The sequence below is a fragment of the Microcebus murinus genome, chromosome 15 (assembly GCF_040939455.1).
Source record: "Microcebus murinus isolate Inina chromosome 15, M.murinus_Inina_mat1.0, whole genome shotgun sequence".
In the NCBI taxonomy this organism is placed as follows: Eukaryota; Metazoa; Chordata; class Mammalia; order Primates; family Cheirogaleidae; genus Microcebus; species Microcebus murinus.
In genome coordinates this window covers 78,934,622-78,962,618 of record NC_134118.1, presented here as the reverse complement: position 1 = coordinate 78,962,618, position 27,997 = coordinate 78,934,622, and the positions used below count along the sequence as shown (strand labels likewise).

The window sequence follows — 27,997 nt, the reverse complement described above, 5'->3', positions numbered from 1 at the left end:
ACCCACGGGAGACGGGCAGGAAGGGCGCTGTGTGGATGTGGCTGTGTCCACTCACCCACGGGTGACGGGCAGGCAGGGTGCTGTGTGGATGTGGCTGTGTCCACTCACCCACCAGAGACAGGCAGTCAGGGCGCAGTGTGGAACTGGCTGTGTCCACAAACCAACGGGATGCAGGCAGGCAGGGCTGTTTGTGGAACTTTCTGTGTCCACAGACATATGGCAAACGGGCAGACAGGGCGCAGTGTGGAACTTGCTGTATCCACTCACCCATGGGTGACATGCAGGCTGGGCTATGTGTGGAACTGTCATTGTCCACACACCCACGGGACACGGGCAGACAGGGAGCAGTGTGGAACTTGCTGTGTCCACACATCAAACAGACGGGTAGGCAGGACGCTGCGTGGACGTGGCTGTGTCTACTCACCCACGGGAGACATGTAGGCTGGGCGCCGTGTGGATTTATTGTGTCCCCTCACCCACGGGAGACGGGTGGCAGGGCGCTGTGTGGAACTTGTTGTGTCCACACACCCAGCAGAGACAGGCGGACAGGGCGCAGTGTGGATGTGACTGTGTAAACTCACCCACGGGAGACGGGCAGTCAGGGCGCAGTGTGGAACTGGCTGTGTCCACACACCAAAGGGACACAGGCAGGCAGGGCGCAGTGTGGATCAGGCTGTGTCCACTCACCCATGGGAGATGGGCAAGCCGTGCGCTGTGTCGATCTGGGTGTGTCCACACACCGATGAGGGACGGTAAGACAGGGTGCCAGAACTTTGGTCTGAGACCTGACAATCCAGAAGCCACGCATGCTGCCGCGTGACGGCGGTATCGCGGCTTGGGACAAGAGGAGGCCCCACGGTGCGGGCTGGGGCTCCAGGCACCGCGGCGGGCGCTGAGGGTGTGGGTGACCCCCACCCCGGGCCGCCGCCCCGCTCCCAGAAAGGGGACAGAACAAGAGGCAAGAAAAAAAAAAAAAAGAAGAAGCCTACGGCACCCGGTATTCCCAGGCGGTCTCCCATACAAGTACTAACCAGGCCCAACCCTGCTTAGCTTCCGAGATCAGACGGGATCGGGCGCATTCAGGGTGGTGTGGCCCTAGACGGCGGAGGGCGCCCCTGCCCCGCTCAAGAAGCCGAGCCTCTCTGCACTTCCCCGCCGCCGCCTCCCGCCCCAGGCCCCATGGCGGGCCAGGCCTGTTGAGTTTGCCGGCCGGGTCGCAGGGCTCCGAGGGACAGGGGTGACAGGCGGGGCGGGGCGGGCAGGGAGCGGCGGGCCGGGGTGGGGGGCTGTCTCTCTATACACACACACACACACACACACACTCACACTCACTCACTCACACTCACACAAGATGCACCTCCACGGCTGGACTCGCCAAGGTGGAGACCTTCCAGCCCCCTTACTCTCCTCACCTGGCCTCCTTCACCTCCCCGCCCCCCACCCCTAGCTCTTGATCGCAACCGCCACCACCACGGCCGCCGCCGCGGCCACCGCCCATTGCCCACGCGCGGGTCGCCTGGCCTTTGACCCCAGGCAGGGGCCGCCCTCCCCCCCAAACCCTTTCAGCTGGGCCCCCCACCCTGTAGGTGGGCTGCCGCCTATTCCCCTGGGCCAGGGCTGGGGCACAGCACATGGGGGAGGGGAGCGAGTGTATGGGGCGTCTCTCTCTCTCTCTGGGGATGTGTCCCATGGGTGGGATGGGGTGGCGTGGTTTAGGGGGCGCTGAAGAAATCAGTCCCCTCCATCTCCTACCTCTGGAAAACGCCCAAGCCCGTGGAGAACTGCCGGCACCGCTTCGTGGGGGCCGGGACCCTCCTCCGTGTCCTCCTGTGGCCCAGTCCAAGGGGCCTGGGCCTGGCCGGGGCTGCATTGGACCCCGACCACCCTGGCGTGTGGACTCGCTAAAAATCGGCCATTAGATATTGGATTCCAGCTTCCTGGAGGTCATTTCACTAATGAGTGCACCGGAAAGAGTTTCCTAATCCATCTGTGAGGGTGGCAACTGAAGGAGAATTTTAAAGCTGACAGAATAGGCGAGGGAAGGCATAGGAGATTTCCACACCCAGCAAGGAAGACTTTCCCGAAATGGAAGAAAAAAACGAGCAAACAGAGACACCGGTAGCCCGCCCGGAAAAGAGTCTGCCCCTGAGAGAAAGCACCCTGACCAGGTTCACCCGTGGGTGGGTGGCGAGCTAGCGGCATTCAGAAGAGCGAGGCCCGCAGTCTGTGCGGAAGACACCTGCGCTCGGGTGTGTGTGGCGGCGCGATTCCCAAGCAGCTCTAGATGTTAAGCCAAGGAGAAGCCAGGGAGTTCCCAACGCCCCAGGTGTCCTCAGCCCACGACTGGCTGCTGTGGGAATGCGAAGCCCGGCTCCTTGTCTCAGAGCGGGGTTCCCAGGAGGATCAGGCTGAAGCTGGGACTTGGCCTCAAAGTGTCCCCTCGCATGGCCACCCCCTTCCCCTTCCTGCTCCTCTACTCCTGGTGCCCCTCCATCCAGGGGCCAGACCTTAAAGAGTCACCGCAAGAGAATCCTGGTCCCAAAGGAGCCTTCTGGGGGACCGGTGCTGAGAGAGGTTGTGGGCATGGCCCGCTGGGGCTCTGCCCGACCCAGGGCTGAGAGATGCCACCTCCCAGCTCTGGGTCCCTGCAGGAAGTGTTGGCAAGCACAGGGCCGGTCCTCCAAAGGCCCAGGTGCAGGGGGCCCAGGCCAAGCAGCCTGCGGAAGAAGCCACTTGCCGTGCCACCCCGGGAACAGGACTGCAGGCCCCGGCCCTTCCCACCTCCTCCTCCTCCTCCTCCTCCTCCCCCCCGCCCCGCACCCACAGGGCACAGGGCTCAGAGACACCTCAGACTCTTGCTACCCAAAGTGCAAAGGGCATCAGTTGCTCCTCCAACCCCCCCCCCCCGCCCAGCAGACCACGTTGTCCAGCCAGCCCCCGGGCCTCCCTGGGGTGCCCAGCACAAAAGTGCAGACACCCACTGGACCCTCAGTCTCAGTTTTCGGAGGTTTTTGCCACTCTAAGGACCCGCAGGCCAGCTGGGCCTTCGGGCAGGACAGAGAGCCCCGGAATCCGACGTGGAGAGCTGCGTGTACGTCCCCATCAGGAGGCGGTCCCCACCTCCGCGGCTCTCCCCTTGCGGGGAGCGGCAGCCCAGCCGGCAGCAGCAGGGCCTCAGGGAAGACACCAGGCTGGGCCCCCGCGGCACAGCGGGGGCACGTCCCCCGCACTCACGCGACTTACAGACCGCTGCTGGAGACTGCTGCGGCCACCCTGCTGCCGGGTTTCTGGAGGGCTTCCTGGAAGCAGCATCCACACCAAGCCCTTGGAAGGCCCAGGCGACGGAGGAGCCGATCAGGCAGGGGCCGAGGACGGTGAGAGGCCGGGCGGGAAGGAGCGTGTCAGGCAGGGGCAGAGGACAGTGACAGGCCGGGCAGGGAGGAGCCGGTCAGGCGGGGGCCCAGGACAGTGACGGGCCTGGCCGGGGAGGAGTGCGTCAGGCAGGGGCAGAGGAGACGGGCTGGGTAAGGGTTAGGGTTACAGTTAGGGCACAATTCACAATCCCAAAGACGTGGAAGCGACCCGAGTGCCCATCCATCCAGGAGTGCATCAATAAAATGTGGCGCGTGGACACCACGGAGTGCCATTCGGCTGTGAGGAGCAGCGGTGAGAGGGCGCCTCTCGTGTTCTCCTGGCCAGAGCTGGAACCCGTTCCAGTAAGCCAAGTATCCCAAGAATGGACACACGAGCACCACGTGAGCGCGCTCACCAGCAAATTGGTACGAACGGATGGACGCCTAAGTGGACAGAGAGGAATCACCTTCATCGGGTGGGTGTCGGGCGGGTGGGGGGAGGGGAGGGGCATACACATCCATTAGGCATGGGGTGGGTGCGCACCGACTGGGGGATGGGCGCACTTGAAGCTCTGACCCGAGGGGGGAGGCTTGGAGAGGGCAAGGCACCCGACCTTAACATTGGTACCCCCACAATACGCTGGAACAACATGAGAGGTATATGAATAAGAACACAGGGGGGGCCGGGCGCGGTGGCTCACGCCTGTAATCCTAGCTCTCTGGGAGGCCGAGGCGGGCGGATTGCTCCAGGTCAGGAGTTCGAAACCAGCCTGAGCAAGAGCGAGACCCCGTCTCTACTAAAAATAGAAAGAAATTAATTGGCCAACTAATATATAGAGAAAAACACAGCCGGGCGTGGTGGTGCATGCCTGTAGTCCCAACTACTCGGGAGGCTGAGGCAGCAGGATTGCTTGAGCCCGGAGATTGAGGTTGCTGTGAGCTAGGCTGACGCCATGGCACTCACTCTAGCCTGGGCAGCAAAACGAGACTCTGTCTCAAAAAAAAAAAAAAAAAAAGAACACAGGGGGGAGGGCGGCACGGGCAACACATGTCACCTGAATACTTGTACTCCCATCATCTGCTTGAAAAGAGAGAGAAAAGAAAATGCAATCCTAGAGGTAAGAGACACTTTTTAAAAATAATGAATCCGAAGAGAAAAGTAAAAGGAGGCCTGTGGAGCAGGTCTGGGTGTGACTCCGGATCCCCCAACATCAGGTGCCACCACCAAAGATTCCTGCGTGTAGCCCATAGAACCCCAAAAGCAACGGGACGAGTTCTGGTCACATACTCCCTCAAAATGACATCCTGGCCTTCTTCTGGAACTCCCTCCCCTCTCAGACTCTCAAGGTTTCCTCCAGCGTGTCGGTTCCCACAGAGCAGACCTTTGGTCTGAGACCTGACAGTCCAGATGCCACGCATGCTGCCGCGTGGCGGCGGTGTCGCGGCTTGGGACAAGAGGAGGCCCCACGGTGCGGGCTGGGGCGCCAGGCACCGCGCGGGCGCTGAGGGTGGGGGTGACCCCCACCCCGGGCAGCCGCCGCGCTCCCAGAAAGGGGACAGAACAAGAGGCAAGAAAAAAAAAAAAAAAAAAAAAAGCAGCAGCCTGTGGCACCCGGTATTCCCAGGCGGTCTCCCATCCAAGTACTAACCAGGCCCGACCCTGCTTAGCTTCCGAGACCAGACGAGATCGGGGGCGTTCAGGGTGGTGTGGCCCTAGACGGCGGCGGAGGGCCCCCCTGCCCGGCTCGAGAAGCCGAGCCTCTCTGGGCTTCCCCGCCGCCGCCTCCCGCCCCAGGCCCCGCGCCGGGCCGGGCCGGGCCGGGCCGGTTGAGTTCGCTGGCCGGGTCCCGCGGGCTCCCAGGGACGGGGGTGATGGGCGGGGCGGGGCGGGGCGGGGCGGGGTGGGGGGCTGTCTCTCTATACACACACACACACACTCACACTCACTCACACTCACACAAGATGCGCCTCCACGGCTGGACTCGCCAAGGTGGAGCCCTCCCAGCCCCCCTCGTCTCCTCGCCCGGCCTCCTTCACCTACCCGCTGCCCACCCCCAGCGCGTCGCTGCCGCTGACTGCGCACGCGCGGGACGCTCGCCCTTTGACCCCAGCCAGGGGCCGCCCTCCCCCACAACCCCTTTCAGCTGCGCCCCCCCCCTCGCCCTGTGGGTGGGCTGCCGCCTATTCCCCCGGGCCAGGGCTGGGGCACAGCCAGTGTATGGGGCGTCTCTCTCTGGGGATGTGTCCCATGGGTGGGGTGGGGTGGCGTGGTTTGGGGGGCGCTGAAGAAATCAGTCCCCTCCATCTCCTACCTCTGGAAAACGCCCAAGCCCGTGGAGAACTGCCGGCACCGCTTCGTGGGGGCCGGGACCCTCCTCCGTGTCCTCCTGTGGCCCAGTCCAAGGGGCCTGGGCCTGGCCGGGGCTGCTTTGGACCCCGACCACCCTGGCGTGTGGACTCGCTAAAAATCGGCCATTAGATATTGGATTCCAGCTTCCTGGAGGTCATTTCACTAATGAGTGCACCGGAAAGAGTTTCCTAATCCATCTGTGAGGGTGGCAACTGAAGGAGAATTTTAAAGCTGACAGAATAGGCGAGGGAAGGCATAGGAGATTTCCACACCCAGCAAGGAAGACTTTCCCGAAATGGAAGAAAGAAACGAGCAAACAGAGACACCGGTAGCCCGCCCGGAAAAGAGTCTGCCCCTGAGAGAAAGCACCCTGACCAGGTTCACCCGTGGGTGGGTGGCGAGCCAGCGGCGTTCAGAAGAGCGAGGCCCGCAGTCTGTGCGGAAGACACCTGCGCTCGGGTGTGTGTGGCGGCGCGATTCACAAGCAGCTCTAGATGTTAAACCAAGGAGAAGCCAGGGAGTTCCCAACGCCCCAGGTGTCCTCAGCCCACGACTGGCTGCTGTGGGAATGCGAAGCCCGGCTCCTTGTCTCAGAGCGGGGTTCCCAGGAGGATCAGGCTGAAGCTGGGACTTGGCCTCAAAGTGTCCCCTCGCATGGCCACCCCCTTCCCCTTCCTGCTCCTCTACTCCTGGTGCCCCTCCATCCAGGGGCCAGACCTTAAAGAGTCACCGCAAGAGAATCCTGGTCCCAAAGGAGCCTTCTGGGGGACCGGTGCTGAGAGAGGTTGTGGGCATGGCCCGCTGGGGCTCTGCCCGACCCAGGGCTGAGAGATGCCACCTCCCAGCTCTGGGTCCCTGCAGGAAGTGTTGGCAAGCACAGGGCCGGTCCTCCAAAGGCCCAGGTGCAGGGAGCCCAGGCCAAGCAGCCTGTGGAAGAAGCCACATGCCGTGCCACCCCGGGAACAGGACTGCAGGCCCCGGCCCTTCCCACCTCCTCCTCCTCCTCCTCCTCCTCCCCCCCCCCGCCCCGCCCCCACAGGGCACAGGGCTCAGAGACACCTCAGACTCTTGCTACCCAAAGTGCAAAGGGCATCAGTTGCTCCTCCAACCCCCCCCCCCCGCCCAGCAGACCACGTTGTCCAGCCAGCCCCCGGGCCTCCCTGGGGTGCCCAGCACAAAAGTGCAGACACCCACCGGACCCTCAGTCTCAGTTTTCGGAGGTTTTTGCCACTCTAAGGACCCGCAGGCCAGCTGGGCCTTCGGGCAGGACAGAGAGCCCCGGAATCCGACGTGGAGAGCTGCGTGTACGTCCCCATCAGGAGGCGGTCCCCACCTCCGCGGCTCTCCCCTTGCGGGGAGCGGCAGCCCAGCCGGCAGCAGCAGGGCCTCAGGGAAGACACCAGGCTGGGCCCCCGCGGCACAGCGGGGGCACGTCCCCCGCACTCACGCGACTTAGGGACGGCTGCTGGAGACTGCTGCGGCCACCCTGCTGCCGGGTTTCTGGAGGGCTTCCTGGAAGCAGCATCCACACCAAGCCCTTGGAAGGCCCAGGCGACGGAGGAGCCGGTCAGGCAGGGGCCGAGGACGGTGAGAGGCCGGGCGGGAAGGAGCGTGTCAGGCAGGGGCAGAGGACGGTGACCGGCCGGGCGGGGAGGAGCCGGTCAGGCGGGGGCCCAGGACAGTGACGGGCCTGGCCGGGGAGGAGTGCGTCAGGCAGGGGCAGAGGAGACGGGCTGGGTAAGGGTTAGGGTTACAGTTAGGGCACAATTCACAATCCCAAAGACGTGGAAGCGACCCGAGTGCCCATCCATCCAGGAGTGCATCAATAAAATGTGGCGCGTGGACACCACGGAGTGCCATTCGGCTGTGAGGAGCAGCGGTGAGAGGGCGCCTCTCGTGTTCTCCTGGCCAGAGCTGGAACCCGTTCCAGTAAGCCAAGTATCCCAAGAATGGACACACGAGCACCACGTGAGCGCGCTCACCAGCAAATTGGTACGAACGGATGGACGCCTAAGTGGACAGAGAGGAATCACCTTCATCGGGTGGGTGTCGGGCGGGCGGGTGGGGGGAGGGGAGGGGCATACACATCCATTAGGCATGGGGTGGGTGCGCACCGACTGGGGGATGGGCGCACTTGAAGCTCTGACCCGAGGGGGGAGGCTTGGAGAGGGCAAGGCACCCGACCTTAACATTGGTACCCCCACAATACGCTGGAACAACATGAGAGGTATATGAATAAGAACACAGGGGGGGCCGGGCGCGGTGGCTCACGCCTGTAATCCTAGCTCTCTGGGAGGCCGAGGCGGGCGGATTGCTCCAGGTCAGGAGTTCGAAACCAGCCTGAGCAAGAGCGAGACCCCGTCTCTACTAAAAATAGAAAGAAATTAATTGGCCAACTAATATATATAGAAAAACACGGCCGGGCGTGGTGGTGCATGCCTGTAGTCCCAACTACTCGGGAGGCTGAGGCAGCAGGATTGCTTGAGCCCGGAGATTGAGGTTGCTGTGAGCTAGGCTGACGCCATGGCACTCACTCTAGCCTGGGCAGCAAAACGAGACTCTGTCTCAAAAAAAAAAAAAAAAAAAAGAACACAGGGGGGAGGGCGGCACGGGCAACACATGTCACCTGAATACTTGTACTCCCATCATCTGCTTGAAAAGAGAGAGAAAAGAAAATGCAATCCTAGAGGTAAGAGACACTTTTTAAAAATAATGAATCCAAAGAGAAAAGTAAAAGGAGGCCTGTGGAGCAGGTCTGGGTGTGACTCCGGATCCCCCAACATCAGGTGCCACCACCAAAGATTCCTGCGTGTAGCCCATAGAACCCCAAAAGCAACGGGACGAGTTCTGGTCACATACTCCCTCAAAATGACATCCTGGCCTTCTTCTGGAACTCCCTCCCCTCTCAGACTCTCAAGGTTTCCTCCAGCGTGTCGGTTCCCACAGAGCAGACCTTTGGTCTGAGACCTGACAGTCCAGATGCCACGCATGCTGCCGCGTGGCGGCGGTGTCGCGGCTTGGGACAAGAGGAGGCCCCACGGTGCGGGCTGGGGCGCCAGGCACCGCGCGGGCGCTGAGGGTGGGGGTGACCCCCACCCCGGGCCGCCGCCGCGCTCCCAGAAAGGGGACAGAACAAGAGGCAAGAAAAAAAAAAAAAAAAAAGCAGCAGCCTGTGGCACCCGGTATTCCCAGGCGGTCTCCCATCCAAGTACTAACCAGGCCCGACCCTGCTTAGCTTCCGAGACCAGACGAGATCGGGGGCGTTCAGGGTGGTGTGGCCCTAGACGGCGGCGGAGGGCGCCCCTGCCCGGCTCGAGAAGCCGAGCCTCTCTGGGCTTCCCCGCCGCCGCCTCCCGCCCCAGGCCCCGCGCCGGGCCGGGCCGGGCCGGGCCGGTTGAGTTCGCTGGCCGGGTCCCGCGGGCTCCCAGGGACGGGGGTGATGGGCGGGGCGGGGCGGGGCGGGGCGGGGTGGGGGGCTGTCTCTCTATACACACACACACACACTCACACTCACTCACACTCACACAAGATGCGCCTCCACGGCTGGACTCGCCAAGGTGGAGCCCTCCCAGCCCCCCTCGTCTCCTCGCCCGGCCTCCTTCACCTACCCGCTGCCCACCCCCAGCGCGTCGCTGCCGCTGACTGCGCACGCGCGGGACGCTCACCCTTTGACCCCAGCCAGGGGCCGCCCTCCCCCACAACCCCTTTCAGCTGCGCCCCCCCCTCGCACTGTGGGTGGGCTGCCGCCTATTCCCCTGGGCCAGGGCTGGGGCACAGCCAGTGTATGGGGCGTCTCTCTCTGGGGATGTGTCCCATGGGTGGGGTGGGGTGGCGTGGTTTGGGGGGCGCTGAAGAAATCAGTCCCCTCCATCTCCTACCTCTGGAAAACGCCCAAGCCCGTGGAGAACTGCCGGCACCGCTTCGTGGGGGCCGGGACCCTCCTCCGTGTCCTCCTGTGGCCCAGTCCAAGGGGCCTGGGCCTGGCCGGGGCTGCTTTGGACCCCGACCACCCTGGCGTGTGGACTCGCTAAAAATCGGCCATTAGATATTGGATTCCAGCTTCCTGGAGGTCATTTCACTAATGAGTGCACCGGAAAGAGTTTCCTAATCCATCTGTGAGGGTGGCAACTGAAGGAGAATTTTAAAGCTGACAGAATAGGCGAGGGAAGGCATAGGAGATTTCCACACCCAGCAAGGAAGACTTTCCCGAAATGGAAGAAAGAAACGAGCAAACAGAGACACCGGTAGCCCGCCCGGAAAAGAGTCTGCCCCTGAGAGAAAGCACCCTGACCAGGTTCACCCGTGGGTGGGTGGCGAGCTAGCGGCATTCAGAAGAGCGAGGCCCGCAGTCTGTGCGGAAGACACCTGCACTCAGGTGTGTGGGGCGGCGCGATTCACAAGCAGCTCTAGATGTTAAACCAAGGAGAAGCCAGGGAGTTCCCAACGCCCCAGGTGTCCTCAGCCCACGACTGGCTGCTGTGGGAATGCGAAGCCCGGCTCCTTGTCTCAGAGCGGGGTTCCCAGGAGGATCAGGCTGAAGCTGGGACTTGGCCTCAAAGTGTCCCCTCGCATGGCCACCCCCTTCCCCTTCCTGCTCCTCTACTCCTGGTGCCCCTCCATCCAGGGGCCAGACCTTAAAGAGTCACCGCAAGAGAATCCTGGTCCCAAAGGAGCCTTCTGGGGGACCGGTGCTGAGAGAGGTTGTGGGCATGGCCCGCTGGGGCTCTGCCCGACCCAGGGCTGAGAGATGCCACCTCCCAGCTCTGGGTCCCTGCAGGAAGTGTTGGCAAGCACAGGGCCGGTCCTCCAAAGGCCCAGGTGCAGGGAGCCCAGGCCAAGCAGCCTGTGGAAGAAGCCACATGCCGTGCCACCCCGGGAACAGGACTGCAGGCCCCGGCCCTTCCCACCTCCTCCTCCTCCTCCTCCTCCTCCCCCCCCCCGCCCCGCCCCCACAGGGCACAGGGCTCAGAGAAACCTCAGACTCTTGCTACCCAAAGTGCAAAGGGCATCAGTTGCTCCTCCAACCCCCCCCCCCCCGCCCAGCAGACCACGTTGTCCAGCCAGCCCCCGGGCCTCCCTGGGGTGCCCAGCACAAAAGTGCAGACACCCACCGGACCCTCAGTCTCAGTTTTCGGAGGTTTTTGCCACTCTAAGGACCCGCAGGCCAGCTGGGCCTTCGGGCAGGACAGAGAGCCCCGGAATCCGACGTGGAGAGCTGCGTGTACGTCCCCATCAGGAGGCGGTCCCCACCTCCGCGGCTCTCCCCTTGCGGGGAGCGGCAGCCCAGCCGGCAGCCGCAGGGCCTCAGGGAAGACACCAGGCTGGGCCCCCGCGGCACAGCGGGGGCACGTCCCCCGCACTCACGCGACTTAGGGACGGCTGCTGGAGACTGCTGCGGCCACCCTGCTGCCGGGTTTCTGGAGGGCTTCCTGGAAGCAGCATCCACACCAAGCCCTTGGAAGGCCCAGGCGACGGAGGAGCCGGTCAGGCAGGGGCCGAGGATGGTGAGAGGCCGGGCGGGAAGGAGCGTGTCAGGCAGGGGCAGAGGACGGTGACCGGCCGGGCGGGGAGGAGCCGGTCAGGCGGGGGCCCAGGACAGTGACGGGCCTGGCCGGGGAGGAGTGCGTCAGGCAGGGGCAGAGGAGACGGGCTGGGTAAGGGTTAGGGTTACAGTTAGGGCACAATTCACAATCCCAAAGACGTGGAAGCGACCCGAGTGCCCATCCATCCAGGAGTGCATCAATAAAATGTGGCGCGTGGACACCACGGAGTGCCATTCGGCTGTGAGGAGCAGCGGTGAGAGGGCGCCTCTCGTGTTCTCCTGGCCAGAGCTGGAACCCGTTCCAGGAAGCCAAGTATCCCAAGAATGGACACACGAGCACCACGTGAGCGCGCTCACCAGCAAATTGGTACGAACGGATGGACGCCTAAGTGGACAGAGAGGAATCACCTTCATCGGGTGGGTGTCGGGCGGGCGGGTGGGGGGAGGGGAGGGGCATACACATCCATTAGGCATGGGGTGGGTGCGCACCGACTGGGGGATGGGCGCACTTGAAGCTCTGACCCGAGGGGGGAGGCTTGGAGAGGGCAAGGCACCCGACCTTAACATTGGTACCCCCACAATACGCTGGAACAACATGAGAGGTATATGAATAAGAACACAGGGGGGGCCGGGCGCGGTGGCTCACGCCTGTAATCCTAGCTCTCTGGGAGGCCGAGGCGGGCGGATTGCTCCAGGTCAGGAGTTCGAAACCAGCCTGAGCAAGAGCGAGACCCCGTCTCTACTAAAAATAGAAAGAAATTAATTGGCCAACTAATATATATAGAAAAACAAGGCCGGGCGTGGTGGTGCATGCCTGTAGTCCCAACTACTCGGGAGGCTGAGGCAGCAGGATTGCTTGAGCCCGGAGATTGAGGTTGCTGTGAGCTAGGCTGACGCCATGGCACTCACTCTAGCCTGGGCAGCAAAACGAGACTCTGTCTCAAAAAAAAAAAAAAAAAAAAGAACACAGGGGGGAGGGCGGCACGGGCAACACATGTCACCTGAATACTTGTACTCCCATCATCTGCTTGAAAAGAGAGAGAAAAGAAAATGCAATCCTAGAGGTAAGAGACACTTTTTAAAAATAATGAATCCGAAGAGAAAAGTAAAAGGAGGCCTGTGGAGCAGGTCTGGGTGTGACTCCGGATCCCCCAACATCAGGTGCCACCACCAAAGATTCCTGCGTGTAGCCCATAGAACCCCAAAAGCAACGGGACGAGTTCTGGTCACATACTCCCTCAAAATGACATCCTGGCCTTCTTCTGGAACTCCCTCCCCTCTCAGACTCTCAAGGTTTCCTCCAGCGTGTCGGTTCCCACAGAGCAGACCTTTGGTCTGAGACCTGACAGTCCAGATGCCACGCATGCTGCCGCGTGGCGGCGGTGTCGCGGCTTGGGACAAGAGGAGGCCCCACGGTGCGGGCTGGGGCGCCAGGCACCGCGCGGGCGCTGAGGGTGGGGGTGACCCCCACCCCGGGCCGCCGCCGCGCTCCCAGAAAGGGGACAGAACAAGAGGCAAGAAAAAAAAAAAAAAAAAAAAGCAGCAGCCTGTGGCACCCGGTATTCCCAGGCGGTCTCCCATCCAAGTACTAACCAGGCCCGACCCTGCTTAGCTTCCGAGACCAGACGAGATCGGGGGCGTTCAGGGTGGTGTGGCCCTAGACGGCGGCGGAGGGCGCCCCTGCCCGGCTCGAGAAGCCGAGCCTCTCTGGGCTTCCCCGCCGCCGCCTCCCGCCCCAGGCCCCGCGCCGGGCCGGGCCGGGCCGGGCCGGTTGAGTTCGCCGGCCGGGTCCCGCGGGCTCCCAGGGACGGGGGTGATGGGCGGGGCGGGGCGGGGCGGGGCGGGGTGGGGGGCTGTCTCTCTATACACACACACACACACTCACACTCACTCACACTCACACAAGATGCGCCTCCACGGCTGGACTCGCCAAGGTGGAGCCCTCCCAGCCCCCCTTGTCTCCTCGCCCGGCCTCCTTCACCTACCCGCTGCCCACCCCCAGCGCGTCGCTGCCGCTGACTGCGCACGCGCGGGACGCTCGCCCTTTGACCCCAGCCAGGGGCCGCCCTCCCCCACAACCCCTTTCAGCTGCGCCCCCCCCTCGCCCTGTGGGTGGGCTGCCGCCTATTCCCCTGGGCCAGGGCTGGGGCACAGCCAGTGTATGGGGCGTCTCTCTCTGGGGATGTGTCCCATGGGTGGGGTGGGGTGGCGTGGTTTGGGGGGCGCTGAAGAAATCAGTCCCCTCCATCTCCTACCTCTGGAAAACGCCCAAGCCCGTGGAGAACTGCCGGCACCGCTTCGTGGGGGCCGGGACCCTCCTCCGTGTCCTCCTGTGGCCCAGTCCAAGGGGCCTGGGCCTGGCCGGGGCTGCTTTGGACCCCGACCACCCTGGCGTGTGGACTCGCTAAAAATCGGCCATTAGATATTGGATTCCAGCTTCCTGGAGGTCATTTCACTAATGAGTGCACCGGAAAGAGTTTCCTAATCCATCTGTGAGGGTGGCAACTGAAGGAGAATTTTAAAGCTGACAGAATAGGCGAGGGAAGGCATAGGAGATTTCCACACCCAGCAAGGAAGACTTTCCCGAAATGGAAGAAAGAAACGAGCAAACAGAGACACCGGTAGCCCGCCCGGAAAAGAGTCTGCCCCTGAGAGAAAGCACCCTGACCAGGTTCACCCGTGGGTGGGTGGCGAGCCAGCGGCATTCAGAAGAGCGAGGCCCGCAGTCTGTGCGGAAGACACCTGCACTCGGGTGTGTGTGGCGGCGCGATTCACAAGCAGCTCTAGATGTTAAACCAAGGAGAAGCCAGGGAGTTCCCAACGCCCCAGGTGTCCTCAGCCCACGACTGGCTGCTGTGGGAATGCGAAGCCCGGCTCCTTGTCTCAGAGCGGGGTTCCCAGGAGGATCAGGCTGAAGCTGGGACTTGGCCTCAAAGTGTCCCCTCGCATGGCCACCCCCTTCCCCTTCCTGCTCCTCTACTCCTGGTGCCCCTCCATCCAGGGGCCAGACCTTAAAGAGTCACCGCAAGAGAATCCTGGTCCCAAAGGAGCCTTCTGGGGGACCGGTGCTGAGAGAGGTTGTGGGCATGGCCCGCTGGGGCTCTGCCCGACCCAGGGCTGAGAGATGCCACCTCCCAGCTCTGGGTCCCTGCAGGAAGTGTTGGCAAGCACAGGGCCGGTCCTCCAAAGGCCCAGGTGCAGGGAGCCCAGGCCAAGCAGCCTGTGGAAGAAGCCACATGCCGTGCCACCCCGGGAACAGGACTGCAGGCCCCGGCCCTTCCCACCTCCTCCTCCTCCTCCTCCTCCTCCCCCCCCCCGCCCCGCCCCCACAGGGCACAGGGCTCAGAGACACCTCAGACTCTTGCTACCCAAAGTGCAAAGGGCATCAGTTGCTCCTCCAACCCCCCCCCCCCGCCCAGCAGACCACGTTGTCCAGCCAGCCCCCGGGCCTCCCTGGGGTGCCCAGCACAAAAGTGCAGACACCCACCGGACCCTCAGTCTCAGTTTTCGGAGGTTTTTGCCACTCTAAGGACCCGCAGGCCAGCTGGGCCTTCGGGCAGGACAGAGAGCCCCGGAATCCGACGTGGAGAGCTGCGTGTACGTCCCCATCAGGAGGCGGTCCCCACCTCCGCGGCTCTCCCCTTGCGGGGAGCGGCAGCCCAGCCGGCAGCCGCAGGGCCTCAGGGAAGACACCAGGCTGGGCCCCCGCGGCACAGCGGGGGCACGTCCCCCGCACTCACGCGACTTAGGGACGGCTGCTGGAGACTGCTGCGGCCACCCTGCTGCCGGGTTTCTGGAGGGCTTCCTGGAAGCAGCATCCACACCAAGCCCTTGGAAGGCCCAGGCGACGGAGGAGCCGGTCAGGCAGGGGCCGAGGATGGTGAGAGGCCGGGCGGGAAGGAGCGTGTCAGGCAGGGGCAGAGGACGGTGACCGGCCGGGCGGGGAGGAGCCGGTCAGGCGGGGGCCCAGGACAGTGACGGGCCTGGCCGGGGAGGAGTGCGTCAGGCAGGGGCAGAGGAGACGGGCTGGGTAAGGGTTAGGGTTACAGTTAGGGCACAATTCACAATCCCAAAGACGTGGAAGCGACCCGAGTGCCCATCCATCCAGGAGTGCATCAATAAAATGTGGCGCGTGGACACCACGGAGTGCCATTCGGCTGTGAGGAGCAGCGGTGAGAGGGCGCCTCTCGTGTTCTCCTGGCCAGAGCTGGAACCCGTTCCAGTAAGCCAAGTATCCCAAGAATGGACACACGAGCACCACGTGAGCGCGCTCACCAGCAAATTGGTACGAACGGATGGACGCCTAAGTGGACAGAGAGGAATCACCTTCATCGGGTGGGTGTCGGGCGGGCGGGTGGGGGGAGGGGAGGGGCATACACATCCATTAGGCATGGGGTGGGTGCGCACCGACTGGGGGATGGGCGCACTTGAAGCTCTGACCCGAGGGGGGAGGCTTGGAGAGGGCAAGGCACCCGACCTTAACATTGGTACCCCCACAATACGCTGGAACAACATGAGAGGTATATGAATAAGAACACAGGGGGGGCCGGGCGCGGTGGCTCACGCCTGTAATCCAAGCTCTCTGGGAGGCCGAGGCGGGCGGATTGCTCCAGGTCAGGAGTTCGAAACCAGCCTGAGCAAGAGCGAGACCCCGTCTCTACTAAAAATAGAAAGAAATTAATTGGCCAACTAATATATATAGAAAAACACAGCCGGGCGTGGTGGTGCATGCCTGTAGTCCCAACTACTCGGGAGGCTGAGGCAGCAGGATTGCTTGAGCCCGGAGATTGAGGTTGCTGTGAGCTAGGCTGACGCCATGACACTCACTCTAGCCTGGGCAGCAAAACGAGACTCTGTCTCAAAAAAAAAAAAAAAAAAAGAACACAGGGGGGAGGGCGGCACGGGCAACACATGTCACCTGAATACTTGTACTCCCATCATCTGCTTGAAAAGAGAGAGAAAAGAAAATGCAATCCTAGAGGTAAGAGACACTTTTTAAAAATAATGAATCCAAAGAGAAAAGTAAAAGGAGGCCTGTGGAGCAGGTCTGGGTGTGACTCCGGATCCCCCAACATCAGGTGCCACCACCAAAGATTCCTGCGTGTAGCCCATAGAACCCCAAAAGCAACGGGACGAGTTCTGGTCACATACTCCCTCAAAATGACATCCTGGCCTTCTTCTGGAACTCCCTCCCCTCTCAGACTCTCAAGGTTTCCTCCAGCGTGTCGGTTCCCACAGAGCAGACCTTTGGTCTGAGACCTGACAGTCCAGATGCCACGCATGCTGCCGCGTGGCGGCGGTGTCGCGGCTTGGGACAAGAGGAGGCCCCACGGTGCGGGCTGGGGCGCCAGGCACCGCGCGGGCGCTGAGGGTGGGGGTGACCCCCACCCCGGGCCGCCGCCGCGCTCCCAGAAAGGGGACAGAACAAGAGGCAAGGAAAAAAAAAAAAAAAAAAAAGCAGCAGCCTGTGGCACCCGGTATTCCCAGGCGGTCTCCCATCCAAGTACTAACCAGGCCCGACCCTGCTTAGCTTCCGAGACCAGACGAGATCGGGGGCGTTCAGGGTGGTGTGGCCCTAGACGGCGGCGGAGGGCGCCCCTGCCCGGCTCGAGAAGCCGAGCCTCTCTGGGCTTCCCCGCCGCCGCCTCCCGCCCCAGGCCCCGCGCCGGGCCGGGCCGGGCCGGGCCGGTTGAGTTCGCTGGCCGGGTCCCGCGGGCTCCCAGGGACGGGGGTGATGGGCGGGGCGGGGCGGGGCGGGGCGGGGTGGGGGGCTGTCTCTCTATACACACACACACACACTCACACTCACTCACACTCACACAAGATGCGCCTCCACGGCTGGACTCGCCAAGGTGGAGCCCTCCCAGCCCCCCTCGTCTCCTCGCCCGGCCTCCTTCACCTACCCGCTGCCCACCCCCAGCGCGTCGCTGCCGCTGACTGCGCACGCGCGGGACGCTCACCCTTTGACCCCAGCCAGGGGCCGCCCTCCCCCACAACCCCTTTCAGCTGCGCCCCCCCCTCGCACTGTGGGTGGGCTGCCGCCTATTCCCCTGGGCCAGGGCTGGGGCACAGCCAGTGTATGGGGCGTCTCTCTCTGGGGATGTGTCCCATGGGTGGGGTGGGGTGGCGTGGTTTGGGGGGCGCTGAAGAAATCAGTCCCCTCCATCTCCTACCTCTGGAAAACGCCCAAGCCCGTGGAGAACTGCCGGCACCGCTTCGTGGGGGCCGGGACCCTCCTCCGTGTCCTCCTGTGGCCCAGTCCAAGGGGCCTGGGCCTGGCCGGGGCTGCTTTGGACCCCGACCACCCTGGCGTGTGGACTCGCTAAAAATCGGCCATTAGATATTGGATTCCAGCTTCCTGGAGGTCATTTCACTAATGAGTGCACCGGAAAGAGTTTCCTAATCCATCTGTGAGGGTGGCAACTGAAGGAGAATTTTAAAGCTGACAGAATAGGCGAGGGAAGGCATAGGAGATTTCCACACCCAGCAAGGAAGACTTTCCCGAAATGGAAGAAAGAAACGAGCAAACAGAGACACCGGTAGCCCGCCCGGAAAAGAGTCTGCCCCTGAGAGAAAGCACCCTGACCAGGTTCACCCGTGGGTGGGTGGCGAGCTAGCGGCATTCAGAAGAGCGAGGCCCGCAGTCTGTGCGGAAGACACCTGCACTCAGGTGTGTGGGGCGGCGCGATTCACAAGCAGCTCTAGATGTTAAACCAAGGAGAAGCCAGGGAGTTCCCAACGCCCCAGGTGTCCTCAGCCCACGACTGGCTGCTGTGGGAATGCGAAGCCCGGCTCCTTGTCTCAGAGCGGGGTTCCCAGGAGGATCAGGCTGAAGCTGGGACTTGGCCTCAAAGTGTCCCCTCGCATGGCCACCCCCTTCCCCTTCCTGCTCCTCTACTCCTGGTGCCCCTCCATCCAGGGGCCAGACCTTAAAGAGTCACCGCAAGAGAATCCTGGTCCCAAAGGAGCCTTCTGGGGGACCGGTGCTGAGAGAGGTTGTGGGCATGGCCCGCTGGGGCTCTGCCCGACCCAGGGCTGAGAGATGCCACCTCCCAGCTCTGGGTCCCTGCAGGAAGTGTTGGCAAGCACAGGGCCGGTCCTCCAAAGGCCCAGGTGCAGGGAGCCCAGGCCAAGCAGCCTGTGGAAGAAGCCACATGCCGTGCCACCCCGGGAACAGGACTGCAGGCCCCGGCCCTTCCCACCTCCTCCTCCTCCTCCTCCTCCTCCCCCCCCCCGCCCCGCCCCCACAGGGCACAGGGCTCAGAGACACCTCAGACTCTTGCTACCCAAAGTGCAAAGGGCATCAGTTGCTCCTCCAACCCCCCCCCCCCGCCCAGCAGACCACGTTGTCCAGCCAGCCCCCGGGCCTCCCTGGGGTGCCCAGCACAAAAGTGCAGACACCCACCGGACCCTCAGTCTCAGTTTTCGGAGGTTTTTGCCACTCTAAGGACCCGCAGGCCAGCTGGGCCTTCGGGCAGGACAGAGAGCCCCGGAATCCGACGTGGAGAGCTGCGTGTACGTCCCCATCAGGAGGCGGTCCCCACCTCCGCGGCTCTCCCCTTGCGGGGAGTGGCAGCCCAGCCGGCAGCCGCAGGGCCTCAGGGAAGACACCAGGCTGGGCCCCCGCGGCACAGCGGGGGCACGTCCCCCGCACTCACGCGACTTAGGGACGGCTGCTGGAGACTGCTGCGGCCACCCTGCTGCCGGGTTTCTGGAGGGCTTCCTGGAAGCAGCATCCACACCAAGCCCTTGGAAGGCCCAGGCGACGGAGGAGCCGGTCAGGCAGGGGCCGAGGATGGTGAGAGGCCGGGCGGGAAGGAGCGTGTCAGGCAGGGGCAGAGGACGGTGACCGGCCGGGCGGGGAGGAGCCGGTCAGGCGGGGGCCCAGGACAGTGACGGGCCTGGCCGGGGAGGAGTGCGTCAGGCAGGGGCAGAGGAGACGGGCTGGGTAAGGGTTAGGGTTACAGTTAGGGCACAATTCACAATCCCAAAGACGTGGAAGCGACCCGAGTGCCCATCCATCCAGGAGTGCATCAATAAAATGTGGCGCGTGGACACCACGGAGTGCCATTCGGCTGTGAGGAGCAGCGGTGAGAGGGCGCCTCTCGTGTTCTCCTGGCCAGAGCTGGAACCCGTTCCAGTAAGCCAAGTATCCCAAGAATGGACACACGAGCACCACGTGAGCGCGCTCACCAGCAAATTGGTACGAACGGATGGACGCCTAAGTGGACAGAGAGGAATCACCTTCATCGGGTGGGTGTCGGGCGGGCGGGTGGGGGGAGGGGAGGGGCATACACATCCATTAGGCATGGGGTGGGTGCGCACCGACTGGGGGATGGGCGCACTTGAAGCTCTGACCCGAGGGGGGAGGCTTGGAGAGGGCAAGGCACCCGACCTTAACATTGGTACCCCCACAATACGCTGGAACAACATGAGAGGTATATGAATAAGAACACAGGGGGGGGCCGGGCGCGGTGGCTCACGCCTGTAATCCAAGCTCTCTGGGAGGCCGAGGCGGGCGGATTGCTCCAGGTCAGGAGTTCGAAACCAGCCTGAGCAAGAGCGAGACCCCGTCTCTACTAAAAATAGAAAGAAATTAATTGGCCAACTAATATATATAGAAAAACACAGCCGGGCGTGGTGGTGCATGCCTGTAGTCCCAACTACTCGGGAGGCTGAGGCAGCAGGATTGCTTGAGCCCGGAGATTGAGGTTGCTGTGAGCTAGGCTGACGCCATGACACTCACTCTAGCCTGGGCAGCAAAACGAGACTCTGTCTCAAAAAAAAAAAAAAAAAAAAGAACACAGGGGGGAGGGCGGCACGGGCAACACATGTCACCTGAATACTTGTACTCCCATCATCTGCTTGAAAAGAGAGAGAAAAGAAAATGCAATCCTAGAGGTAAGAGACACTTTTTAAAAATAATGAATCCAAAGAGAAAAGTAAAAGGAGGCCTGTGGAGCAGGTCTGGGTGTGACTCCGGATCCCCCAACATCAGGTGCCACCACCAAAGATTCCTGCGTGTAGCCCATAGAACCCCAAAAGCAACGGGACGAGTTCTGGTCACATACTCCCTCAAAATGACATCCTGGCCTTCTTCTGGAACTCCCTCCCCTCTCAGACTCTCAAGGTTTCCTCCAGCGTGTCGGTTCCCACAGAGCAGACCTTTGGTCTGAGACCTGACAGTCCAGATGCCACGCATGCTGCCGCGTGGCGGCGGTGTCGCGGCTTGGGACAAGAGGAGGCCCCACGGTGCGGGCTGGGGCGCCAGGCACCGCGCGGGCGCTGAGGGTGGGGGTGACCCCCACCCCGGGCCGCCGCCGCGCTCCCAGAAAGGGGACAGAACAAGAGGCAAGGAAAAAAAAAAAAAAAAAAAAGCAGCAGCCTGTGGCACCCGGTATTCCCAGGCGGTCTCCCATCCAAGTACTAACCAGGCCCGACCCTGCTTAGCTTCCGAGACCAGACGAGATCGGGGGCGTTCAGGGTGGTGTGGCCCTAGACGGCGGCGGAGGGCGCCCCTGCCCGGCTCGAGAAGCCGAGCCTCTCTGGGCTTCCCCGCCGCCGCCTCCCGCCCCAGGCCCCGCGCCGGGCCGGGCCGGGCCGGGCCGGTTGAGTTCGCTGGCCGGGTCCCGCGGGCTCCCAGGGACGGGGGTGATGGGCGGGGCGGGGCGGGGCGGGGCGGGGTGGGGGGCTGTCTCTCTATACACACACACACACACTCACACTCACTCACACTCACACAAGATGCGCCTCCACGGCTGGACTCGCCAAGATGGAGCCCTCCCAGCCCCCCTTGTCTCCTCGCCCGGCCTCCTTCACCTACCCGCTGCCCACCCCCAGCGCGTCGCTGCCGCTGACTGCGCACGCGCGGGACGCTCGCCCTTTGACCCCAGCCAGGGGCCGCCCTCCCCCACAACCCCTTTCAGCTGCGCCCCCCCCTCGCCCTGTGGGTGGGCTGCCGCCTATTCCCCTGGGCCAGGGCTGGGGCACAGCCAGTGTATGGGGCGTCTCTCTCTGGGGATGTGTCCCATGGGTGGGGTGGGGTGGCGTGGTTTGGGGGGCGCTGAAGAAATCAGTCCCCTCCATCTCCTACCTCTGGAAAACGCCCAAGCCCGTGGAGAACTGCCGGCACCGCTTCGTGGGGGCCGGGACCCTCCTCCGTGTCCTCCTGTGGCCCAGTCCAAGGGGCCTGGGCCTGGCCGGGGCTGCTTTGGACCCCGACCACCCTGGCGTGTGGACTCGCTAAAAATCGGCCATTAGATATTGGATTCCAGCTTCCTGGAGGTCATTTCACTAATGAGTGCACCGGAAAGAGTTTCCTAATCCATCTGTGAGGGTGGCAACTGAAGGAGAATTTTAAAGCTGACAGAATAGGCGAGGGAAGGCATAGGAGATTTCCACACCCAGCAAGGAAGACTTTCCCGAAATGGAAGAAAGAAACGAGCAAACAGAGACACCGGTAGCCCGCCCGGAAAAGAGTCTGCCCCTGAGAGAAAGCACCCTGACCAGGTTCACCCGTGGGTGGGTGGCGAGCTAGCGGCATTCAGAAGAGCGAGGCCCGCAGTCTGTGCGGAAGACACCTGCGCTCGGGTGTGTGTGGCGGCGCGATTCACAAGCAGCTCTAGATGTTAAACCAAGGAGAAGCCAGGGAGTTCCCAACGCCCCAGGTGTCCTCAGCCCACGACTGGCTGCTGTGGGAATGCGAAGCCCGGCTCCTTGTCTCAGAGCGGGGTTCCCAGGAGGATCAGGCTGAAGCTGGGACTTGGCCTCAAAGTGTCCCCTCGCATGGCCACCCCCTTCCCCTTCCTGCTCCTCTACTCCTGGTGCCCCTCCATCCAGGGGCCAGACCTTAAAGAGTCACCGCAAGAGAATCCTGGTCCCAAAGGAGCCTTCTGGGGGACCGGTGCTGAGAGAGGTTGTGGGCATGGCCCGCTGGGGCTCTGCCCGACCCAGGGCTGAGAGATGCCACCTCCCAGCTCTGGGTCCCTGCAGGAAGTGTTGGCAAGCACAGGGCCGGTCCTCCAAAGGCCCAGGTGCAGGGAGCCCAGGCCAAGCAGCCTGTGGAAGAAGCCACTTGCCGTGCCACCCCGGGAACAGGACTGCAGGCCCCGGCCCTTCCCACCTCCTCCTCCTCCTCCTCCTCCTCCCCCCCGCCCCGCCCCCACAGGGCACAGGGCTCAGAGACACCTCAGACTCTTGCTACCCAAAGTGCAAAGGGCATCAGTTGCTCCTCCAACCCCCCCCCCCCGCCCAGCAGACCACGTTGTCCAGCCAGCCCCCGGGCCTCCCTGGGGTGCCCAGCACAAAAGTGCAGACACCCACCGGACCCTCAGTCTCAGTTTTCGGAGGTTTTTGCCACTCTAAGGACCCGCAGGCCAGCTGGGCCTTCGGGCAGGACAGAGAGCCCCGGAATCCGACGTGGAGAGCTGCGTGTACGTCCCCATCAGGAGGCGGTCCCCACCTCCGCGGCTCTCCCCTTGCGGGGAGCGGCAGCCCAGCCGGCAGCCGCAGGGCCTCAGGGAAGACACCAGGCTGGGCCCCCGCGGCACAGCGGGGGCACGTCCCCCGCACTCACGCGACTTAGGGACGGCTGCTGGAGACTGCTGCGGCCACCCTGCTGCCGGGTTTCTGGAGGGCTTCCTGGAAGCAGCATCCACACCAAGCCCTTGGAAGGCCCAGGCGACGGAGGAGCCGGTCAGGCAGGGGCCGAGGATGGTGAGAGGCCGGGCGGGAAGGAGCGTGTCAGGCAGGGGCAGAGGAAGGTGACCGGCCGGGCGGGGAGGAGCCGGTCAGGCGGGGGCCCAGGACAGTGACGGGCCTGGCCGGGGAGGAGTGCGTCAGGCAGGGGCAGAGGAGACGGGCTGGGTAAGGGGTAGGGTGACAGTTAGGGCACAATTCACAATCCCAAAGACGTGGAAGCGACCCGAGTGCCCATCCATCCAGGAGTGCATCAATAAAATGTGGCGCGTGGACACCACGGAGTGCCATTCGGCTGTGAGGAGCAGCGGTGAGAGGGCGCCTCTCGTGTTCTCCTGGCCAGAGCTGGAACCCGTTCCAGTAAGCCAAGTATCCCAAGAATGGACACACGAGCACCACGTGAGCGCGCTCACCAGCAAATTGGTACGAACGGATGGACGCCTAAGTGGACAGAGAGGAATCACCTTCATCGGGTGGGTGTCGGGCGGGCGGGTGGGGGGAGGGGAGGGGCATACACATCCATTAGGCATGGGGTGGGTGCGCACCGACTGGGGGATGGGCGCACTTGAAGCTCTGACCCGAGGGGGGAGGCTTGGAGAGGGCAAGGCACCCGACCTTAACATTGGTACACCCACAATACGCTGGAACAACATGAGAGGTATATGAATAAGAACACAGGGGGGGCCGGGCGCGGTGGCTCACGCCTGTAATCCTAGCTCTCTGGGAGGCCGAGGCGGGCGGATTGCTCCAGGTCAGGAGTTCGAAACCAGCCTGAGCAAGAGCGAGACCCCGTCTCTACTAAAAATAGAAAGAAATTAATTGGCCAACTAATATATATAGAAAAACACAGCCGGGCGTGGTGGTGCATGCCTGTAGTCCCAACTACTCGGGAGGCTGAGGCAGCAGGATTGCTTGAGCCCGGAGATTGAGGTTGCTGTGAGCTAGGCTGACGCCATGGCACTCACTCTAGCCTGGGCAGCAAAACGAGACTCTGTCTCAAAAAAAAAAAAAAAAAAAAAGAACACAGGGGGGAGGGCGGCACGGGCAACACATGTCACCTGAATACTTGTACTCCCATCATCTGCTTGAAAAGAGAGAGAAAAGAAAATGCAATCCTAGAGGTAAGAGACACTTTTTAAAAATAATGAATCCAAAGAGAAAAGTAAAAGGAGGCCTGTGGAGCAGGTCTGGGTGTGACTCCGGATCCCCCAACATCAGGTGCCACCACCAAAGATTCCTGCGTGTAGCCCATAGAACCCCAAAAGCAACGGGACGAGTTCTGGTCACATACTCCCTCAAAATGACATCCTGGCCTTCTTCTGGAACTCCCTCCCCTCTCAGACTCTCAAGGTTTCCTCCAGCGTGTCGGTTCCCACAGAGCAGACCTTTGGTCTGAGACCTGACAGTCCAGATGCCACGCATGCTGCCGCGTGGCGGCGGTGTCGCGGCTTGGGACAAGAGGAGGCCCCACGGTGCGGGCTGGGGCGCCAGGCACCGCGCGGGCGCTGAGGGTGGGGGTGACCCCCACCCCGGGCCGCTGCCGCGCTCCCAGAAAGGGGACAGAACAAGAGGCAAGAAAAAAAAAAAAAAAAAAAAAGCAGCAGCCTGTGGCACCCGGTATTCCCAGGCGGTCTCCCATCCAAGTACTAACCAGGCCCGACCCTGCTTAGCTTCCGAGACCAGACGAGATCGGGGGCGTTCAGGGTGGTGTGGCCCTAGACGGCGGCGGAGGGCGCCCCTGCCCGGCTCGAGAAGCCGAGCCTCTCTGGGCTTCCCCGCCGCCGCCTCCCGCCCCAGGCCCCGCGCCGGGCCGGGCCGGGCCGGGCCGGTTGAGTTCGCTGGCCGGGTCCCGCGGGCTCCCAGGGACGGGGGTGATGGGCGGGGCGGGGCGGGGCGGGGCGGGGCGGGGCGGGGTGGGGGGCTGTCTCTCTATACACACACACACACACACTCACACTCACTCACACTCACACAAGATGCGCCTCCACGGCTGGACTCGCCAAGGTGGAGCCCTCCCAGCCCCCCTCGTCTCCTCGCCCGGCCTCCTTCACCTACCCGCTGCCCACCCCCAGCGCGTCGCTGCCGCTGACTGCGCACGCGCGGGACGCTCGCCCTTTGACCCCAGCCAGGGGCCGCCCTCCCCCACAACCCCTTTCAGCTGCGCCCCCCCCTCGCCCTGTGGGTGGGCTGCCGCCTATTCCCCCGGGCCAGGGCTGGGGCACAGCCAGTGTATGGGGCGTCTCTCTCTGGGGATGTGTCCCATGGGTGGGGTGGTGTGGGGCGCGGTGTCAACGCCATTACAAGTTGGCGCCTGTTTCCGGCTTTGCCTAGAGCAGCTAACAAGTTCAGCGCACGCATAATTGTCGGTTGCCCTGTGGCGCGAGAATGCAAACAAAGGGTCCTGATATGGGCTAATGCTTTGGTGGCTCGACAGTTGAGCGGCCTATCCCAGCTTAGGGGTTGTACTTCTGGGGTATATAGTGGCCTGCGCGCTGCCGGGCTGGGTCTTTCGCATCATGTAAGTTTAAAGGGAACCCCATTAAAGCACGGTCAGAAGAACTCCTGTTGCCGCGTCTTCCTTGCTGGCGAGGCGGGCGCGACAAGTGGTGCCGAAACCCGGGAACTTGAAACAACTTTGAGGCACCAGCGGAGACGACCTCGACAGAGGTGAGTTCAGAACTGACGTGTGGGACGGCCAAAACTCCCCTGCTTCCAAAAAATGGGTAATATTCTGCTGCGGCACTTTTTGTGGCCTATTATCATGAAATGCCTGTATGATGAGACTTCAGGCCCGCGCGTAGCAGCTAGCCAAAGTGCACTGAGTGACTTGCAAGAAGCAAGCTCAGAGAGAAGCAGTAAGGGAGGTACCGCGGTAAAAGGTGGAAAAAAGGAATATAGAGCTCAAAAAAGGAAAATGCAGGGAGGGATAGCGCAGCCCGACCTGCAAAGGGAGAGAAAGAAGAAAAGGGAGAGAAAGAAATGTAAAAGTACCAGGAATAAAAATAACAAAGGAAAGGACAGGACAGAAGACAGAGGAGATAGCCTTTTTCTGTCAGAATTTAAAAAATTAAATATTTCTGAGGATGATTCCTCTTCTTCCTCTTCTCTTACTTCCTCAAGTTCAGGGGAGGAGGCGGGGGAGGAGCTAGATTCAGAGGAGGAAGCTACTTTGGAAGAGGAAGCGGCAGGTTATGAGCGGTACCGCCCATCTCCGTCTGCCCTGCCTTATGAGGAAATAAGCGTTAGCCCCAGGCAGAGAGGTGCACTGCAGGGTGCTTCATTCATTCACCCTGAAGAGCAAAAAGAGCTGTTTCTTACCTTTCCTGTCTTTGAGAATGATAATCAAAGGGGCTGGGAGCCAGTAAACGCCAAGCAATTAAAAGAGCTGGCGGAGGCTGTCCGAAACTGGGGACATGGGGCCTCCTACACCTTATCTTTGGTAGAGAGACTGGGCAATTCAGCAATGACGCCCAGAGATTGGAGTCAGCTCGTCAAGGCAGTACTGACTACAGGTCAGTATTTAGATTGGAAGTCCATTAACCAGGAAGAGTGCATGGAGCAATCCCGGAGAAACGCCCAGCGTGGGCAACCAGCATGGAATTTTGACATGCTCACAGGGCAGGGGCAGTGGGTCAACAATCAGGTCGCCTACCCAGAGGAGGTATATGCCCAGATCAACTCCATAGCCATTAAGGCGTGGAAGAGCTTGCCCAATCGTGGGGAGGTCAGGGGTAACTTGACAAAAATTATCCAGGCCCCTGCTGAACCATTCTCAGACTTTGTAGCTAGGCTAGTAGAGGCAGCAGGAAGGGTATTTGGGGATCTAGACACAGCCATGCCGCTCATTGAGCAGCTTGCCTTTGAGCAGTGCACTACGGAATGCCGTAATGCAATTGCCCCTTGGAAGAATAAAGGCCTTAATGCCTGGCTAAAAGCATGCAGAGAGATAGGGGGTCCCCTGACCAATAGTGGCCTGGCGGCCGCTGTTTTAGCAGCTCAAGCAAAGCAGGAACGCAATTGCTACAATTGTGGCAAACCTGGGAACCTTAAAAGGCAATGTAGAGCACCTCCTAAGCAAGGGAGCTCCTCTAACAAACAGCCAGGCATCTGCCCTACCTGTGGCAAGGGGCGACATTGGGCTTCTGAATGTCGCTCGATGAAGGATAAGGATGGAAATCCCATAGTTCGGGATCAAAATGGAAAGCCTGTACCTAAGCAAAAAAACGGATGGTGGGGCCCCCGACCCCAGGGCCCGCAAATATATGGGGCCATGCAGGGGAATACCCAGGAGAGGTCGCTCCTAGCGCCTCCGGGGAGCCAAGGAGAGCCACTAAAGGTTCTGCAGGATTGGACCTCTGTGCCACCACCACAACAGTATTAACCCCCCTCATGGGGTGCCAGCCGGTCCCATCTGATTTTAAGGGACCGTTACCTAATAATACGGTAGGACTCATCCTCGGCAGGTCTTCATCAACTCTGCAGGGATTAATAATTCACCCAGGAGTTATTGATTCAGATTTTGAAGGGCAAGTAAAAATTCTTTGCTCTTCCACTAGAGGCATAGTTTCCATATATCCAGGAGACCGGATAGCACAGTTGCTAATTTTACCTAGCCTCCATTCTTTATTCCCTAGTAAACAAAAAATCAGAGGAGAAAAAGGTTTTGGCTCCTCTGGAGGAAACTGTGCATATTTGTCATTGAATTTAGATGAACGTCCTACTATGGACTTAACCATACAAGGAAAGACATTTACAGGCCTCCTAGATACAGGAGCTGACACTAGTATAATTTCTGAACGCTGGTGGCCAAAAACGTGGCCATTGGCCCCCTCAGCTCAGACTCTGCAGGGATTGGGATATGCATCCTCTCCAGTGATCAGCGCCCAGACGCTGAAATGGAAGGATAATGAGGGTAGAGAGGGTAGTTTTCAACCTTATGTTCTGCCTTTGCCTGTGAATCTTTGGGGTAGAGATTTGCTACGGCAATTGGACTTCAAATTGACCAATGACTATTCTGTTCAAAGTCAAAAGCTGATGAAGGGCATGGGCTGTGTC

The 27,997-nt window shown here is 61.8% G+C and overlaps 7 non-coding genes across 7 annotated transcripts; all 7 read right to left on the bottom strand.

The window, feature by feature from the left end:
* Positions 1–982: 982 nt before the first annotated feature.
* Positions 983–1,101, bottom strand: LOC142876530 (5S ribosomal RNA). The gene has a single exon (XR_012923431.1). It is a non-coding gene; the product is annotated as a 5S ribosomal RNA (ribosomal RNA).
* A 3,852-nt stretch (positions 1,102–4,953) lies between these two features.
* Positions 4,954–5,072, bottom strand: LOC142876617 (5S ribosomal RNA). Its single transcript, XR_012923517.1, has one exon. It is a non-coding gene; the product is annotated as a 5S ribosomal RNA (ribosomal RNA).
* A 3,798-nt stretch (positions 5,073–8,870) lies between these two features.
* On the bottom strand, positions 8,871–8,989 carry LOC142876616 (5S ribosomal RNA). Its single transcript, XR_012923516.1, has one exon. It is a non-coding gene; the product is annotated as a 5S ribosomal RNA (ribosomal RNA).
* A 3,800-nt stretch (positions 8,990–12,789) lies between these two features.
* Positions 12,790–12,908, bottom strand: LOC142876614 (5S ribosomal RNA). The gene has a single exon (XR_012923513.1). It is a non-coding gene; the product is annotated as a 5S ribosomal RNA (ribosomal RNA).
* Positions 12,909–16,707: 3,799 nt separating this feature from the next.
* On the bottom strand, positions 16,708–16,826 carry LOC142876613 (5S ribosomal RNA). The gene has a single exon (XR_012923512.1). It is a non-coding gene; the product is annotated as a 5S ribosomal RNA (ribosomal RNA).
* Positions 16,827–20,627: 3,801 nt separating this feature from the next.
* LOC142876612 (5S ribosomal RNA) lies at positions 20,628–20,746 on the bottom strand. The gene has a single exon (XR_012923511.1). It is a non-coding gene; the product is annotated as a 5S ribosomal RNA (ribosomal RNA).
* A 3,798-nt stretch (positions 20,747–24,544) lies between these two features.
* Positions 24,545–24,663, bottom strand: LOC142876611 (5S ribosomal RNA). The gene has a single exon (XR_012923510.1). It is a non-coding gene; the product is annotated as a 5S ribosomal RNA (ribosomal RNA).
* Between the last annotated feature and the right edge of the window lie 3,334 nt (positions 24,664–27,997).